At 41.8% G+C, this 17224-nt stretch overlaps 1 long non-coding RNA gene and 1 pseudogene across 2 annotated transcripts in view; one reads left to right on the forward strand and one right to left on the reverse strand.

Annotated features, from left to right (window-relative positions):
- Positions 1-8322: 8322 nt before the first annotated feature.
- On the reverse strand, positions 8323-8837 carry LOC311593315 (large ribosomal subunit protein eL21-like; annotated as a pseudogene). The gene has a single exon. The product of its transcript is annotated as a large ribosomal subunit protein eL21-like (transcript).
- A 3029-nt stretch (positions 8838-11866) lies between these two features.
- The window catches only part of LOC311593882, a 35091-nt gene continuing 29733 nt past the window's right edge, over positions 11867-17224 (forward strand). Inside the window, exon 1 of the long non-coding RNA XR_014777855.1 lies at positions 11867-12041. This is a non-coding gene — a long non-coding RNA (uncharacterized lncRNA). The remainder of the gene's footprint in view (positions 12042-17224) is intronic.

Below are 17224 nucleotides of genomic sequence, written 5' to 3' on the forward strand. Positions count from 1 at the left end.
TTAAGGGCCCTTCAAAATCTCTAGTAATATGGAGGTGTCTGTCATTTGTGTAGGTGACAGATTCCACTAAAACTACATTTTGTATTCCAGAGTTAATCAAGACAAAAAGAAATGCTATTTCAACAGAAATTAGGGCAATAAGGATAGATATTTTCCATGCATGTTCAAGGACCTTGTGTCTGCCATAAAAAAATATCATAAACCTGTGGCTTATGACAACAGAAATTTGGAGGGGAAAGGATGTGATGAAAATATACTGAAAACAAATTTTATAAAAATTTTAAGACAACAGCATTCACTGTCTATCATAGATATTAAGCTAGAAGTGCAAAATAAAGGTATCAACATCCTCCCTCTCTCCGAGACTCTAGAGATAACCTTCTCTGGATATCCACGGCACTCAAAGGCTGTGTACAGATGTTCTTTAGCTTACAGATACTCCATCGCAATCTGCCTTCATCTTTACAGGGCCTGCATCCTTGTAATCACTCTGTCTATCTCATCACCTGCCTAGTATCTCCCTATCTCACTATTTATCTATCTTCTGTCTATTAATCTATCTCATTATCTACAATCTCACTAGCTATCATCTCTCTATCTCTGTTTCCATCTCTATATATGTGTAATCTATCTATCATCTATCTATCTAACTTTCATCTATCTATCTATTTCTCCCTCTAGTATATAAGAATATTTCCCAAGGCATATGTTGAAGACAGATGGGGCTATCTCTTAAGAATTTGTTCATTTAAGAATATGTTCATTCATTATGATGGGTAGATCTGGGCCCAGGGGTCCTGCTCAAACTATGGTACCAGCCAAGGACAATACATGTAGTAAACTTCGAACCCCTACCCAGATCTATCCAATGGACAGGACATTCTCCACAGTTGAGTGGAGAGTGGGGTCTGACTTTCACACGAACTCTGGTGCCCCATATTTGACCACATCCCTTGGAAGGGGAGGCCTGGTGGCACTCAGAGGAAGGATAGCAGGTTACCAAGAAGAGACTTGATACCCTATGAGCATATACAGGGCGAGGAGGTCCCCCTCAGTCACAGTCATAGGGGAAGGGAATAAGGGGAAAATGGGAGGGAGGGAGGAATGGGAGGATACAAGAGATGGGATAACAATTGAGATATAATATGAATAAATTAATAAAATATTTTTAAAAAGAATATGTTTATTATCTCAAAACCCTTAACTCTATTACATTGTTTGTCATGTATGGTAATACTCATTCTTTTCTTATGGGTTCTTGAAAACTAATGTTTCTTAGAACTAGGAAAAGGATATATCTTCAGGAAGGTTGTTTTTCTTTTGTTTTTTGTTTTATTTTGTTTTGTTTTGTTACGGTTTTCATGACAGGGTTTCTTGTTCTCAAGCCTACAGAAGCCTACTCTTAAAATTCTACTCACCATATTATGGTAATCTATTGACTCCAGATGAAAACTACCTATCACATACAAAGAATATGCCAAGGTCCCCAGAAATGTATATAAACATAGAGATAAACTTATATACAGACAGAGAAAGAGACAGATAGAGATAGATGAGATACAGCTATAGACATAGATAGACACAGATGGATACAGAGACAGAGCCATCACAGACATAAATTTACAGACAGACAGAAATATATGTAGACATAGGCAGAGACATAGAAAGAAGCAGATAAAGACATGTACAGACATATACACACATGGAAATACACATAGAGATATACATGCATATACATAGGCAAAGATAGATATTGACAAAGACAGATAAACATAGATGTAAACAGACTACACACAGATGGAGACAGATACAAATGTGGCTGTGGCAGAAGTATCTAAGGGTGGGAGGCCAGTGTGCCTCCTTGAATCCCAGCACATGGGACAAAGCATAGAAAATACAGACTAGAAGCCTGATCAGCAGAGAAAAACTAATCTCCACTGAGTCCAGTTTCATTCTATTTTATTCCATCCTTTTAAAAAGTTCTATTGTTTCTTAGGCCTTATCAGAGACATTTCTCTGTTCAGTAGACAGTGGGTAACAAATTCACGACTAGTCCAAGTACAAAGAATCAGTGTCAGTGGAATGTTTAACATAAATAAGATACCTGTATCAACTCCCTACCCCAGAGACTTGGGGATCATTGAGGAAAAGGGGGTGGGAAGACTGTAAGAGCAACAAATCAGGCAAGACAAGAACAAAGCAGCATCTTCTGATCATGATAGGACAGCGGCACCCTGACCTCAGCAGCTGTGGTTGCCTGCACAAGACCTGTACCAGATCAAGCCAAATGACATCCTATCACAAATGAGAATGGGACTTAGGAGTCCCCAAACCTAACTGAACTGTGGACAGTTAGTGACTTCTGGGAAAGGGGGAGTCAGTGCTCTTTAAGAGTGTGGCCCTGGCTACATCAGCCTACAACCCATGAACGTATGGGCTGCTCAAAGTGATCTTACTAGGTTAATGAGTACACAAAGTCCAGGGATGAAGGGTGACTCCTTGGTCTTGAGAAGAGGTAGGGGGAAGGGAGGGGGGAGTATGAGCAAAACACACTGTATGAAATACAGATAATCTTTATTTACTTGCGCTCTCTTGCCCAGGAAGTCAGTGTTGGTGGTAGCCGTATTGCTCTCGCTCCCCAAGAGTACTTGAAAAAAAAAGTTTCCTTGTATAATAAACTCACAGGGTACTGTGGGGTTTAATTGTACCACCCAAAAGATAAGTTTAAATCCTTACTCCCAGCACTTTTGACTGTGTCCTCTTTTGGAACTAAGTTTCTCTCTGTATTAGTTTACTTCTCTGTTGCTGTGACAAACAACATGACTAAAAACAACTTGAGAGGGAAAGGTTCATTTCATCTTGCATTCGTAGGTAACAATTCATTACTGAGAGAATTTGGGACAGGAACTCAAAGCAGGACGCAGGAACTGAAGCAAAGACCAGAAAGGAATGCTGCTCCTGGCTTTGTTCCCCAGGCACAGGCTCAACCTGCCTTCTTGTACAACTCAGACCACATACCCAGGGGTGGTACCACCAACAGTGGTCTGGCCCCTCCCACATCAGTCAGCAATTGAGATAATTCTCTGAAGACATGGCCACAGGCTAATCTGATCTGGGCAACCTCTCAATTGAGACTTCCTTTTCCCTGGTGAGTTTTGGTTGTGTCAAGCCAAACATAAAAACTAAAGAGGACACAGACACATGAAGGTCTTTTAATAAGGTCATACTGATTTAGAAAGGGCCTTGCTTCAATAACTAGTATCCTTATGAAAAAGAAACGTTGCAAACAAAACCACACAGATATCAGACAGCCATATGAGACAGATTAGATTTGATATAGCCGTTAGGCAAGCACAAGGACTCCTGGCCACCACCGGAAGCAAAGAAGAATCAAAAAAGGATTTGCTCTTAAAGCCTTGGAAGGGAGAACAGCAGTAGTGACATTTTCAGTTCAGGCTTCTCCATTAAAACTATGAAAAAAAAAGCTGATGCTTCCAGCCAGCTAGTTACAGCTGCCCTAAGAAACTAATGTGCAATATTTGTACGAGACAGAACAAGGTGTGTGATAGCAAACCCGGGACTTTCTCCCAAGGCTCCAGGTTCTCCCAGCTGGCTTGCCAGGCTGTATCCCACTCCTCATCTGTGTTTATAGGAGGAACACAGAGATAGGTCTATGTTGCTGGGAGAAAATATCTGGGAGAAATACCAGAGGGAAACATTTAAAGGACAAAAGGATTACTTGGGCTTATGGTCTCGGCGATTTCAGACCATGATTGGCTGGCTCTGTTGCCCTGGTCCTGAGGCAAGGCGGGCCTCACAGAGGGAAACATATGGTATAGAAAAGCTGCTCGCCTTGTTGTGGATCAAAAGCAGAGAGCTTAGTAGGAAGGGGCCGACTTAAGACAGAGCACCCAAGGACATGCCACTGCCTTTTTTATATGAGCCTCCTATCCATGAGCATTTTTGAGGATATTTCAGACAAAACATTCTTTTGCTCAAATGCAGGATCTTCTTGATGTTAAAAGTCATCCTAAATTCCTACAACCACTGTTTTGACATGGGGCATTAGAGGAAGGCTTTTTCTCTCCAGTCTTATACACGTATGATGCCACGACTGTTCTGATTGTTAGCCTCTTATTGTTTGAGCTTTTGAAACTGTTGTGATCAGTCTAGGGAAACAAGGACACTGGACGAGTAAATCTTCTTAGGCAAAAAAGTCAGAGAAAGTATAGAACATGGGGACTTGTAAAAGAAAGGTCACAGTAACTGTGTGGCATGACGCTTTTCTGTGTAGTAATCCAGACGGGGTGAAAATGGGAATAAGTATGAATTTAACATGACACAAAAGCAATAGAGTAGCTCAAAAGAGTTACAGCTTTCCTCAGAGTGGAAAGATAAAGTCTCCTAGAGGATGGCCTGATACCTTAGACAGAACAGCCAACTGACATAAAGCCAGAAAAAAGAATTAGGCAGCCTGGGACCACTTCTCCACTCTGTCGCTGGGGGCATTTTGTTTACATTGCTATTGTCCTTTGTGTTGTACTGTCCCTATCGCTTTAACCAAGTACCTGTCAAGAAGAAATGTAAGACAGGAAGGGCTTATTCTGGACAATGGTTTAAGTGGATATAAACCACCATGAGCGCAAAGGCGGGGCAGCTGGACACCGCGCATGTGCAGTCAAGGATCAGCAAGAGATGGGTACTGGTATCCTTCAGTCTTTTTTCCTTTTATTTATTCTGGGCCCCTCACTCATGTATGTTATGGTGTCACTACAACTTAGAGTAGCTGTGCCTTCCTCAGTTAACCCTCTCTGGAAACATCCTCACAAGGACACCTTAAGCTGTTGGCCTAGGTAATTTAAATCCAGTCAGTATGACAATGAGGATTAACCTCAGCTGTTGAGCATCTGTTGAGCAGTAGGCACCACAGGAGTAAAACAGGGTCCATAAAGCACACTAACAGTTCCCCCTGTACATGCATCTCAGAAATAACTGAGGTAAAAATCAAGATGGCTAGCATACTTAGTATGATAGTCTGTTGTCTTCTGCTATACCGAAGTACATGAGACTGGGCATTTAATGAAGAATAGTCATTGATTTTTGCTCATAGTTCAGGAGACCAGGAAATGTCAGATTGAGTGGCCATATCTGGCAAGGGCATTGTGTTTCACCATGCCAGAGGAAAACACAAGGCAACTGGGCATATGTAGAAGAGACAAAACACCAGGAGCAGCCTCATTTTGTGATCACCCATAGTGTAGGTAGTTGATCAAGTCCTTCAGTGGTTGATAACTTCCTCTCAAGAGTTAACCCAATCCCATGAAGCAGCATTAATCCCTTCCTAAAGAGCCCTCAAGACCCAAAGTCCTGCTAAGAACCCATTAGATTTCAACAGCATTCCACTGAGAACCAGGCTTCAAACTGAGTTCTGGAGGGGACGAGCCACATCCAAATAGAGCACTCTGTACACCAGTCTGTGTGTCGGGTTTTATTCCTTACCTCCAGGCAGAGGTGTGTATTGGTCCTTGTGCCAGAACAAATTATCATGCCTTCAAAGATTCTACCATGTAAAATTAGGAGTTCAATTTTTTATTCTTTAATGAAATATAAGAAAATTTTTCTATTTGAGAAAGCACTCTATCAGTTTTTGTATGAAGACCCAGCCCATCTCATGCTGATCACAAAAAGGCAAGGCGGGCATATTTGTGGGGGATGTTCTCAGCACAAGTGACTTAAACCACAATTAAGTGTCTCACTTTGTCTGCTGTGCTTTTGATTAAACAAAATAAAAAGTGTGAACATCTGACAAGTCTAAGCCGCAGGCTCCTCCTGCTTGACACTCTATCCAGTCTGCTGACGTCATTTCTGGACACGGAATGAGCAGTAATCAAAGGCATGCCCATCCAATCTGACACAGACAGCATGGTGGTTTATAGAAAACTTCCTTTCTGCACCAAGCCACAACCTAAACAAAAGGGCAGAATCATTTAAGCTACTTCAGAACTGATGGTTTTGATACAAGCCAGCACTGTGGTGTGGATGGAAGCCCATGCAATTCCTTTGTAAGCTGCTGAGCTAAGTAAACACCACGAAACCCCGCTATTGTTTACTCTGATTCTACAGTCAACACTTTGGCATCATTAGCTTTGGGCCTTTGGTAAAGCTGGTTTGAAACTGTCCTCACTCTCAATGTCAACTTCTTCAGTGAGCAGACAGACCCACAGCCCTGAAGGCCACACCCTCTGCTGACACACACATGTTCAGCTCTCACAGGCCTTAAGAGTCAGAGTCAGGATGAAGGTTATCTCCTGCTTTCTCCTCTTACCCGGAAAATAAATGCTAAGGAGTAGGAGTTTGGGTTTAGTAAATACAAAACTCTAAAGCAAGGATACAATAGGGTGAACTATAGGTGAAACCCAGATTTTATATCAATATTATTGTCACACATGGGAACATGAAAAAGCATCATCTACCAAGATATAAAGTTTTGTTTCAGAAGTCACAGCTTCATGAAGAATGAAGCAGTCACATGTCTCAATTAGCCAGTATCCATAATGCATAGCTCTCTTGGCATCCATAGTTCACAAAGATCACACAGATGAGCATCAGTGGTATAGAGTGTAGCCCTCAGGCCCAGTCAGCCATCCACTGATACTACTGAGTGGATGATGGTCTCTCCACATGTGTTTCCATTGCTTTTATAGAAGCAATGTTCCAAAGAAAGTGCTCACAGCTCTATAATTTTCTTATGTCTGGGAACCAAATGGCAAGATCAAATGGGTAAGTCCATAGAAATAAAAAGAAGAGATTATAACTTAAAGTAAGTCCTCCTGGGCAGGTATTGTGGCCACATAGGAGGCATAGGACATTAATCACTTTAATCATTAACAGTGCACCACTAGCAAAGAGAGATGAATTAGTGAGTACTAAGAGGCCTGTGTAGACAAAAATCAATGCTCTAGTTTTATCTGCACATTATTTAGATGGTATACTTTGCACAGTCAACAAGAGTCTTGGCCAGTCCACAGAAACCTCTCCATACAAAGCATATCCCTGGACCACAGTACAAAAGGAGCTTAATAACCACTTAACAGAGATCTATCAAGTGGATGTGGTAAGAATCTGTTTAAGGTCTCCTAAAGACCCATGTGTCTTTATGTACCTTGGAGAATGGTAGAGAATTTAAGAGGTTTTAAGTCATTGGAGGGTTCTCTCCTCTCTCTCTCTCTCTCTCTCTCTCTCTCTCTCTCTCTCTCTCTCTCTCTCTCTCTCTCTCTCTCTCTTTCCCCTCTCTCCTTCTCCCTCCCCCTCCTCCCCCTGTCTCCCTTTGTATTGTACTGCTTTGTTGGGGGCTGAGGTTTTTGCTGTCTAGGGGGTAAGCAGACTCACCATGCTCTATCTCAACAACAGACACTCTTACCATAGGCCCAAAAGCATTAGGGCCAATCAATTGTGAACTGACACCTCTAAAACTGTGAGCTAAAACAAATATTTTTCTCTTTGCAAGTTTATTTTTCTTGGTTATTTATTATAGCATCAGAAAGCTGACTTTCTGATGTTATAACATATAGTAAACATGTTATAAGCAAAACAAAATGAAAACACCTTTCCATTGAAAAAGTAACTTCTTAAGAAAGCAGTGCTTACCTGCTAGAGCTAGAGATGTCCTTCATCCTCAGGCGCTTATTCAAGATGGACACAAATAACTTAGCCAACATGATTAAAGCAGCAACCCATGGACTCTTCTGCCAATGACCCTTTCAACAGGAATTAATATAGTGTGGACTGATCATCTGCCAAACCATTGCAGCCAGACACAGGATGCGGCTCTGTTCCAAGTATGCACATTTCAGCGTGCTAGTTGCCCTCTTTGTGACTGACAACTAGATTCTTGTGATTGATTGGGGGAAGGGATAGGGAGTTTACTGGCTCTTTTAATGACTGGTTGTTTGCTTAATTGTTTAGGGTTTTACTCTGTTTTCCTTTGTTCTACATAATTTTAACAAATGCTTCTTAGGAATTGACTAGACTACCTGACATAAGACATACTCAAGGAAGCAAATAAAGTTGGTAGATAACAGCTCTACTAAAAAAAAGAGCTCATATATCAAGTCTGAAGAACCCTAACAATTCTCCATTAAAAAAGTAATAATAAGCAACCCATACTAGATAGAATGTACTTGTTAATTTCTTAGAATTTCATATATGCACACAAAGTAATTTGGCTATACTCAACCCCTAACTCCTCGTAGATTTATTCCTCACCCTCTCCCTTCTTTTTTTTTTTTTTTTCTAAGAAAAACACTTTACTGTCCAGGTCCTTTATTTCTTTTTTGTACAGTAGGCCATGAATTCATATGGCATGGGCTCCAGCAGCTCAGGCTCCTTCCTGTTAGTCCTCATGAAGTGTGCTTCTCTGGGTGACACAGACTGGTGCTTCAGCTGAACCCACACGCTTTTCTCCTTGGCTTCCTTCTTCTTCTGGTCGTTGTCCTTCACACACTTCAGGAAGATGTCCCTGCTCTGTCCCTGCCCGTGCTTGATGTGCTCAATGTGCACATTGATTCTCTTGGTGAGAATCTTGCCCTTAACCTGCTTGTTCACACGGATGCCCACAGCATGCTGGGTGACACTGTAGACTCTTCTGGGTTTTGCTGTAGTAACATTTATGGAACATGGGGCATTCCTTTTGGAACAGTGCCCATTTCTTTGATGTCTACAATATCACTCTGTTGGTAGACTTGTGTATAAGTGTCCAAAGGAACAACTCCATGTTTCCTAAAAGGCCTAGAGAACATATAGTAAGTGTTCCTCTTCTTTCTGTTTGTGTTTGTCATTTTGGAAGATGGCTGCCATTCTCCCTTCTTTTTTATGGGCCAGAGATGTAATTTGTGCTACGTATATACACATGGATTTGGGATAATGTAGACTTGGAATAATGCACTGGAGTGTAGTCTTTCTACCAGGGGTCACTCCAACTAACTCTAACTAACTCTCCCTAGTTCAGACTCCATCAATTTTCAATAACTCCTCAGCTAGGAGTGGGACTTTTTAACTACTCTCTCTTCTTGTTGGAATGAGAGTAGGACTTAACAATCACTTTAAAATTGTGTGTGTGTGTGTGTGTGTGTGTGTGTGTGTGTGTGTGTGTGTGTGTTTGCATGCAGCCAAGATACACTTAAAATATTTTAAAAGATTGTTGTATCAAGGGGATGCAAATCAAAAACGCAGTTAGATGCTATTTCATGCTTCCTATGATGGATAAATAATAGTGACTGACAACCTCAAATGCTGTGAGATCCTGAACAAAATGCAACTTTTATATATCACTGGTAAAATTATGAAATAATATAAACACTGGAAATTATCTGACACTTCTTCTAAAACTTCCCCTGTGACAACTTCTACTGCTGGGCATTTTTTTTAAAGAAAAATGACAGTACAGATTAACAAAATTTAAAATTTAAAATTGTTGGACAAGACCTTTCAGGGATGTTTCATTGATATTAACTAAAAACTAGAAACACAATCTCTCCATTCATGAGACAATGTAAAACCTGTGGCATAGCACACAATTAAGCAATACTCAGCAATAAAAGTCAACAAATTATTCACATAAATAATTGCATAGGTGGATGACCTCAAGGAGGATATTAAATATAAAAAGACATATATTCAGAATGTATGCTGTGAGATTTCATTATAAAGTTATAAAACAGGTACCTTCAAGCTATAGTGATAGAAGTCAAAGTTGTAGTTGCAACTGTCAAGAAAAGAGGACTGACTAGGAGCCCAAAGAAACTTCCTGAAGTGGTAGGAACATTCTCAGGGTTAGATGTGGCTAAGCATTTGCAGCTATGATTGACATTATATTTAAGGTATTTGCATTTCATTTTAAGTTATATATTAATTAAAATATATGGAAAATAAATGATCCACCTTTGGGGAAAGAGGATGACACAAAGATGAAAATAAGAACATTCCAGTCTTCAAGGACCTTCTAGCATGACAAGATATAAAAAAAAATAAAAATAAAAAATACGGGGAGGAAAAGGCAGGGTTACTGAATATACTTGGGAGTCTATATATAGCTTTTTTTTTTCAAGACAGAATTTCTGTGTATCCTTGACTGTTCTGTTCTGGACTCACTTTGTAGGCCAGACTGGCCTTGAACTCACAGCAATCCACCTGCCTCTACCTCCCGAGTGCTGGGATTAAAGGCGTGTACCACCACTGCCTACCTTATAGTTTTTAAAGCCCTGGGGACTAACAAGCCTTTGAAAGAAAAAGCACTTGAAAGGCTGAGGTGACTTAGTAGGTAAGGTGTTTGGGAAGGACCTGGGTTCAGATCTCTGTTACCCATGTGAAAAAAGACACACATGGCAGCATGCATCTGTCATCCCTGGGGAGAGAGGGCAGGTAGATCACAGTCTAACCAAAATAACAAGTTCCTGATTCAGTTACATACTCTTTCTCAAATACTAAGATAAAGAACAATAAAGGAATATTGACAAAATCAACTTCTGGCCTCTATCCATGCACACAAGTACACACTTGTATATTCTCTCTCTCTCTCTCTCTCTCTCTCTCTCTCTCTCTCTCTCTCTCTCTCTCTCTCTCTCTCATACACACACACACACACACACACACACACACACACACACACACACACCCCAGCCATTCATTAATCAACCAATTTTCTACACAGTCCTTAGTGATGTTGGACGATGAAGACCTCGTGTGGACTTCACTTGAAAGTAACCATCAAGGATTCTCTGGGAAGAATCTTCCTCAAATTACACCTTCCTATCCTCCCACAAGCTTTCTTGTATTATTTTCTGCACCCTTAAAGATATGCCTTGGATGATAAATTCAGCCCTCTTCCCAGAGGAAAGCAGGATGCAAGATACATACAGTGAGTTCTATTCTGCTATTAACACCTAGGAACCAAGCTAAGGACACCAGAAAGGGAGCCAAAGGGCCTAAAGTGCTCAGATACGCTTCTAGGTAACAGCCATTGTCTGGTGACCACTAAAATACCACGGCAGTGCCCTAAGCACCTGCTGTGAAGGTTCAGAGTCATTGAGTACCCATTCAAGCCGTTCCTCTGCTGGCCTTGCAGGTCATCCTGTCTCGATTCAGACATAGCAACAAACCAACCTGACCAACACAAACAAATGCCCAACGGGAGACATGAGAATGGCGCAACACTAAGAAACCATAGCACTGGGAGGCTGAGTTGTGTTTGGTCTTTTCACTAAATGGGCAAGGGAAGAAATCTGAGAATATGTCCGTCTGTAGGCCCCTATGCCTACTGAGGTCACCAAAACACCCTCTTTGGTATTTGCAAACACGTCAGAAGCTGACGAAGGAGGTTGGCCAACAGACATTTTTCAGACCAAGGTTAATGGCTGATTTGTGGTCTAAGAAGGGAAAAGGGAGCCTTCCTACTGCAGTCATAAGAAGCAAACCAGAGGAAGAGGTGAGGCTGCTGATCTATGGGGCTGTGAGGAGACGGACTGAAGCCTATGAATAAAGATAAGGGGATCAAAGTTTGGGAGAAGTGACATGAAAGACAGGGAACTATTCAAGAACCCAGGGCAGTGGTGAGATAAAGAATGGGGTGCCTCAGAAACAGGCAGCAAAAGCAAAGCAGCATGGCAGAGCCTGGATACCCAAAAAAACCCAAAAATCTATGTTCAAAACGTCTCAGAAACTAAAAAGAAACTTGTGTTCGTGAACTGCATATGAGGACTGAAAGTTAAGCATGTGACTCTTAATTCTGGGTAACAGTTCCTGTGTGATTGCCAACACCAAAAAAGCCAGTATTTCTGTCCTAACTCAACATTGCAACGAAGCAGCTTGCTTAGTGTCCCAGAATATGAGGGCTTTGAGCAGAAATTGTTGCCCAGGACACAACTTTTCCTCTGAAGGTCCTACTTCCCACTGGTCACAGTGACTTCAGGAGTCAGCACAATGCTGTGGGTCAAACCTGGCCTGGAAGAACCAGAGTGCCCAGGAGAGAAGCCCTTTCTGACAAGGTACCCTGGGGAGAAAGAAGTCCAGGCTAGAGGTGCCAGACTGGCCTCTTTAGCCCATAGGCATTGTGTTCAGGGTGGGTCTCAGAAGGTCACAGAGCCCCAAGTGGATCAGAAGAGGAGGGTCTGGGGAAGATAGGTTCCTGACTTCCCTAGACACAGTCTTCTCTCTTCTGGAAAGCTGGACACCATTTGACCTGAAAAAATGTGCTGCCTTTATTGGGATACTTCATTTGGGTATAGGAAATAGGTGTCTGCCTGAAATGAAGTGATTTTTTTTTCTTCTCTCATTTAAAGGAAAAAGAAAGGAAAACATAAAAGAATAGACAGAGAATGAGCTCAACACTGAGGGAAAGAGGTAAGATAAAGGAGAAAGAAAGGGAAAAGTAATAAGGGAGGAGAGAAGACAGAAAGAAAAAAAATACACAGAGAGACAGAGAATGAAAGAACGCTGACGAGCAGGCAGCTGGTGTGAGAAGTACCAGCCTAGTCTCTTATTTCCCTGTCTTTTCATAAATCAGTGTAGCGGCCTGTGACAGCTCTCTGTTGTCCCCAAATGCTCAAGCAAACAGCTTTTCTTTGAAACCATTCAAGTAGCTGCCAGGGAGGCTGGAGCTGAGCAAGCCTAGCAGCCCTCAGATTGTCCCTACCCCTGTAATTCAGGTAGAAAAGTGAGCACGGAGTCAATATTCATTGCGCAGGGAAGAATCAGAGGCACACAATGACATGGTAATGAGTCAGCAGCACACAAAGAGTGAGCTGGACAATCAACATTTAAGGAGGTACAGTGTCTACAGTGGCTGCCAGGCACTGGGAGGGCTGCCCAGACATAACCCCTACCTGAGGGGGGGGACCCCCAGTTCCCACCATCTGCATGCACTGGCAGAAGGTTGGCTGGAAACCAAGGGATCTCTCCAGGCCCTTTTCCTCCTGGACACTCCTTTCACTTAGGGGACCCTAAAATGTCAGGACAGAATGTCATTTCACAGACATCCCCCTTCTACTAGCTCTTAGAAAAGTTGGGTAAAGGCTGACTGGTGAGAAAATTGAAAATGGGGTAGTGGGACCTGGCACGTGTGCTAACACACTTTGGAGGTGTTTACTTGACATGGTCAAGACCCCTGAGCAGGAAGTCTTGACCAAAATCATAAAAATCAGTGTCCTCAGGAGTGGTATTCGAGGCTAAGTATTTGTACACGATGGTTCAAACAGACAAGATTTTACTTAATACACCTTCTTCTCAGTCATGTTTTTAAATAATTTTTAAACAATTTCTTAATTTTTTTGAGATTATAACATAATTTCTCCATTCTGCTTCTTCCTCCAAGCCTTCCTTGCTCTCCTTCAAAATCATGGCTTCATTTTTTTTATTAATTGCTGTTACATAAATACATGTGAATAATATTCTTAAATGTATGCCTACACCTTGCTCAGTCTACGTCATGTTATTTATACATATGTTTTCAGGGCTGACCATTAAAACCAATTGGTGTGGTCTTCCCTAGGGAGATAATTGCTCCTGCATTGCTTTCAGCATTTCTTGATGGCCTGTAATTTTTAGGCCTCATGGGCTTTCCCCTATCCTTGCTCAACTCATGTTTAACCAGTCACATTGTTGAGACTTTATAGCTGAAGCTTCTGAGATTATGAGGAGACACAACTTCATGGCAAACTCCCTGATCCTCTGGCTCTTACGATCCTTCTGCTTACTCTTCCATAGTGAACCGTGGGTCTTAGTGCTGGAATTGTGTTGTAGATGTATCTATTGGGACAGACTTTTCACAACTCAGCAGCATTTTGACTCGGTGTGGTCTTACATAATGGCCTCTCTCTGTTTCAGCCATGTTTTAAAGTTTCTACCATAAAGGGAAATTCCAAGTAAGGCCAAAGCAAGACAAAATCATCAAGCCAATAGCTGCATGCAAACTGCATTTAGAATGTGTTCACCATGGGCATGTCCTGATGTGATGGGCATCCCAGAATTTGAAGAAAATCTTTTCTTTACATCTCCAGTTTGATCTCATTTCTGGTGTTTTCCATCAATATCTCTTTCGAGATTGATCCGAAGTTAGGCAGTCTTTGGCAGTTCATAGAGCCCATGTGTGGGTTTTGGTAGCAGCAACACCATTTTGGTGTCTGTACCTCTAGTCATTGCTCAAGTCACCTAGCTGACCTACAGATTACCCTGTAAAGCAATGTGAAGTGCAATTTAAATAGGGGCGAGAGGAGAATTTGAGTAAGAGATGAGATACACGATTGGGTCTTGGAGATTAGATCGGTCATGAATGAGATTAGTGCTCTTCTGGGTTAGCGGCCTTACAGAAGAGAGTTGAGAACGTCTACTTACTCATTCTGGGGATGTATAGGCTAAATGAAAAATACAGCTAATATGGGAGCTTCTCCTTGCTAGTCATAGAATCTGCTGTTGTCTTGAGGCTGGGCTCTAGCCTCCAGAATTGTTAAAAATAGATTTCAGTTGTTAAAAAAAAAACTACCTAGTCTCTACATTGCTATAGTTTAGTTATAGTCAATTAAATAATATACTATCATTAGTGTTACTCTTTTCTATATAATGAAAACAAGAGAATAAAATTATTTTCATAAAACAATTCTAGGTGACTTTTTCATGTATTATCTTTCTTTAATTTTTAAAATTAATTTATTTATTCACTTTACATCCCAATTGTAGCCACGCCTTCCTCTCCTCCCCAGCCCACCCTCCCTCGCTCTTCCTCTCCCCAGAAAAGGGGAGCCCCCCACCTGTCCACTGATTCTAGCTCATCAAGTTGCAGCAGGATTGAGCACATCCTCTTCTTCCGTGGCCTGGCATGGCAGCCCTGTCAGTTGGGAATGATCAAAAAGCAGACGCTAGAGCCCCTGTCAGAGACAACCCCCACTCTCCTTACTAGAGTACCCACATAAAGCCTGAGCTGCCCGTCTGCTACACCTGTGTAGGGGACAAAGGTCCAGTCGATGCAAAGAACTTGGTTGGTGCCTCAGTTTCTGCAAGCCCCGCTGGGCCCTGGCTAGTTGGCTCTGTTGGGCTTCTTATGGAGCTCCTGTCACTTCCAGGTCCTTCTATCCATCCCTCAGCTTTCCACAAGACTCCCGACACTTTGCCCAGTGTTTGGCTGTGAGTCTCCACATCTGCTGGGTATGACCTCTCAGGCTAGGCTCCTGTCCTTGAGCATAGCAGAGTATCACTGATAGTGTCAACATCTTAAATCATCAGGGAAATGCAAATGAAAAGACTCTGAAATTCTACCTTCCACCAGTCAGAATTGCTAAAATCAAAAACTCAGGCTGGCAAGGATTGGAGAAAGGGGAATACTCCTCCGCTGCTGGTGAGGGTGCAAACTTGTACAACCACTTTGAGAATCAATCTGATGCTTTCTCAGAAACTTGGGAACAGTTCTACTTCAAGACCCAGCTATACCACCCATGGGCATATACCCAAAAGATGCTCTACCATACAACAAGGACACTTGCTCAACTATGTTCATAGCAGATTTATTCATAACAGCCAGAATCCAGAAGGAATCTAGATGTCCTTCAACCGAAAAGTGATTAAAGAAATTGTGGTACATTCACCTATTATCTTATTTAATTTCATAACAAATAGCAACAATCCTTTTTCTGTATATTTTTATAAACTTTTTCATACAAAATATTTTGAACATTTTCCCTCTCTTAGCTCTTGCCAGATCCTCCCTACTTTCTTGCACATCCAAATTTGTGTTTAAAAAAAAAAACAAAAACAAAAACAAAAAAAAAAAATGAAGAAACAAAGTAAATGCCCAAAACAAAGAATCAAAAATAAAAACAAATAGGGAAATGGCCAGTAAGACAATAGATGCCAAAAACAAAGCAAAAGGTCCACAAAAATACCATTAAATTCATTGTGTGTTGGCCACCCACTCCAGGACATGTTGCCTTTCAGGGAGTATGGTTAATACAGCATCATTATTCTTAGCCTAAATAGGCATCTGAATCTCAGCATAGATGTGTCCCATCTTCTACAGCAAGCCAGGGTCAACACTGAGATTCAAACAAGAAACAAGAGTTTCTTGGTGAATGAAGTCACTTTACAGTAAAGTTTGAGGCAACTCCACATTGGCACCCAACCCTCCAAATCCCTGAAGCTGATCTATGTTTATAGTATATATTCTTTTCTTAAAGAGAACCTCTTAGTTTGTATAAATATAGGTTGCACAAATCTGGACCCAACTTTATTATAATACGAAGATGGGACATGACTCACATTTTTTAAAGTGCTCATGAGAAGCACGGGGGAGGGGGGCAGGCAGGAGGAAACGTGCTTTGTGGGAAGAGCTGAGCTGCTTGCCCCATCACATTAGAAGAGACAGGAGAACAAGGCCAAGCTGTTTCTACTGTTTATGAATAAGGATTGGGAGGGTAGGCACGGCAGGGGGACTAAGTAACAGGGTCAATGGGCTTGATGCTATGGGGAAAACCCTTGAAGACTCTTCTAGAATTATGCAGTCCAACATGGCAGCCTCTAGCCACATAGGCCTACATAAACCTAAAGAAAATAAAATTTAATGAAGATCTAGTTTTTTAAAGATCATTAACTACATACCACTTATTCAATGGCCATGGTGGTCAGCGCCTTGATGTTTGTTGGTCAGTGCAGATACAGAGAATTCCCACAATGGCTGTTCTAGTAAACAGCAAGTGAATAGGTAAGACATTTATTGAGGGCAAGCTCACAGGGCATCAGAGGAACAAATGGAGGAAGAAGACAGTGAATAAAAAGTAGGGAACTCAGGCCATAGGAAGAAAACAAGGAAACACAAGTCCCAACAAAGAGAACTTTTTTCTTTTCTTTTTCTTTTTTATTTCTTTCTGTTTAATTTATTTACTTTGCATCCTGATTGTAGCCCCCTCTCTCACCTCCTCCCAGTCCCACCCTCCCTCATACCCCCTTCCTCTCCCCCTAGTCCACAGAAAGGGGAACCCTCCTCCTCAGTCATCTGACCCCCTGCCTGCATCCTTTTCCTCTGTGGCCAGGCAAAACCAACCTGCCAGGGAGAGTGATCAACCAGAGTCCATGTCAGAGGCAGCCCCTACTCCCCATATTATGAGACCAACAAGGAGACTGTGCTGCCTATTGACTACATCCAAGTAGGGGGGTCCAGGTCCTCACCAAACATGGTCCTTGGTTG

Source organism: Acomys minous, assembly GCF_964271855.1.
Source record: "Acomys minous genome assembly, chromosome: 3".
Lineage (NCBI taxonomy): Eukaryota > Metazoa > Chordata > Mammalia > Rodentia > Muridae > Acomys > Acomys minous.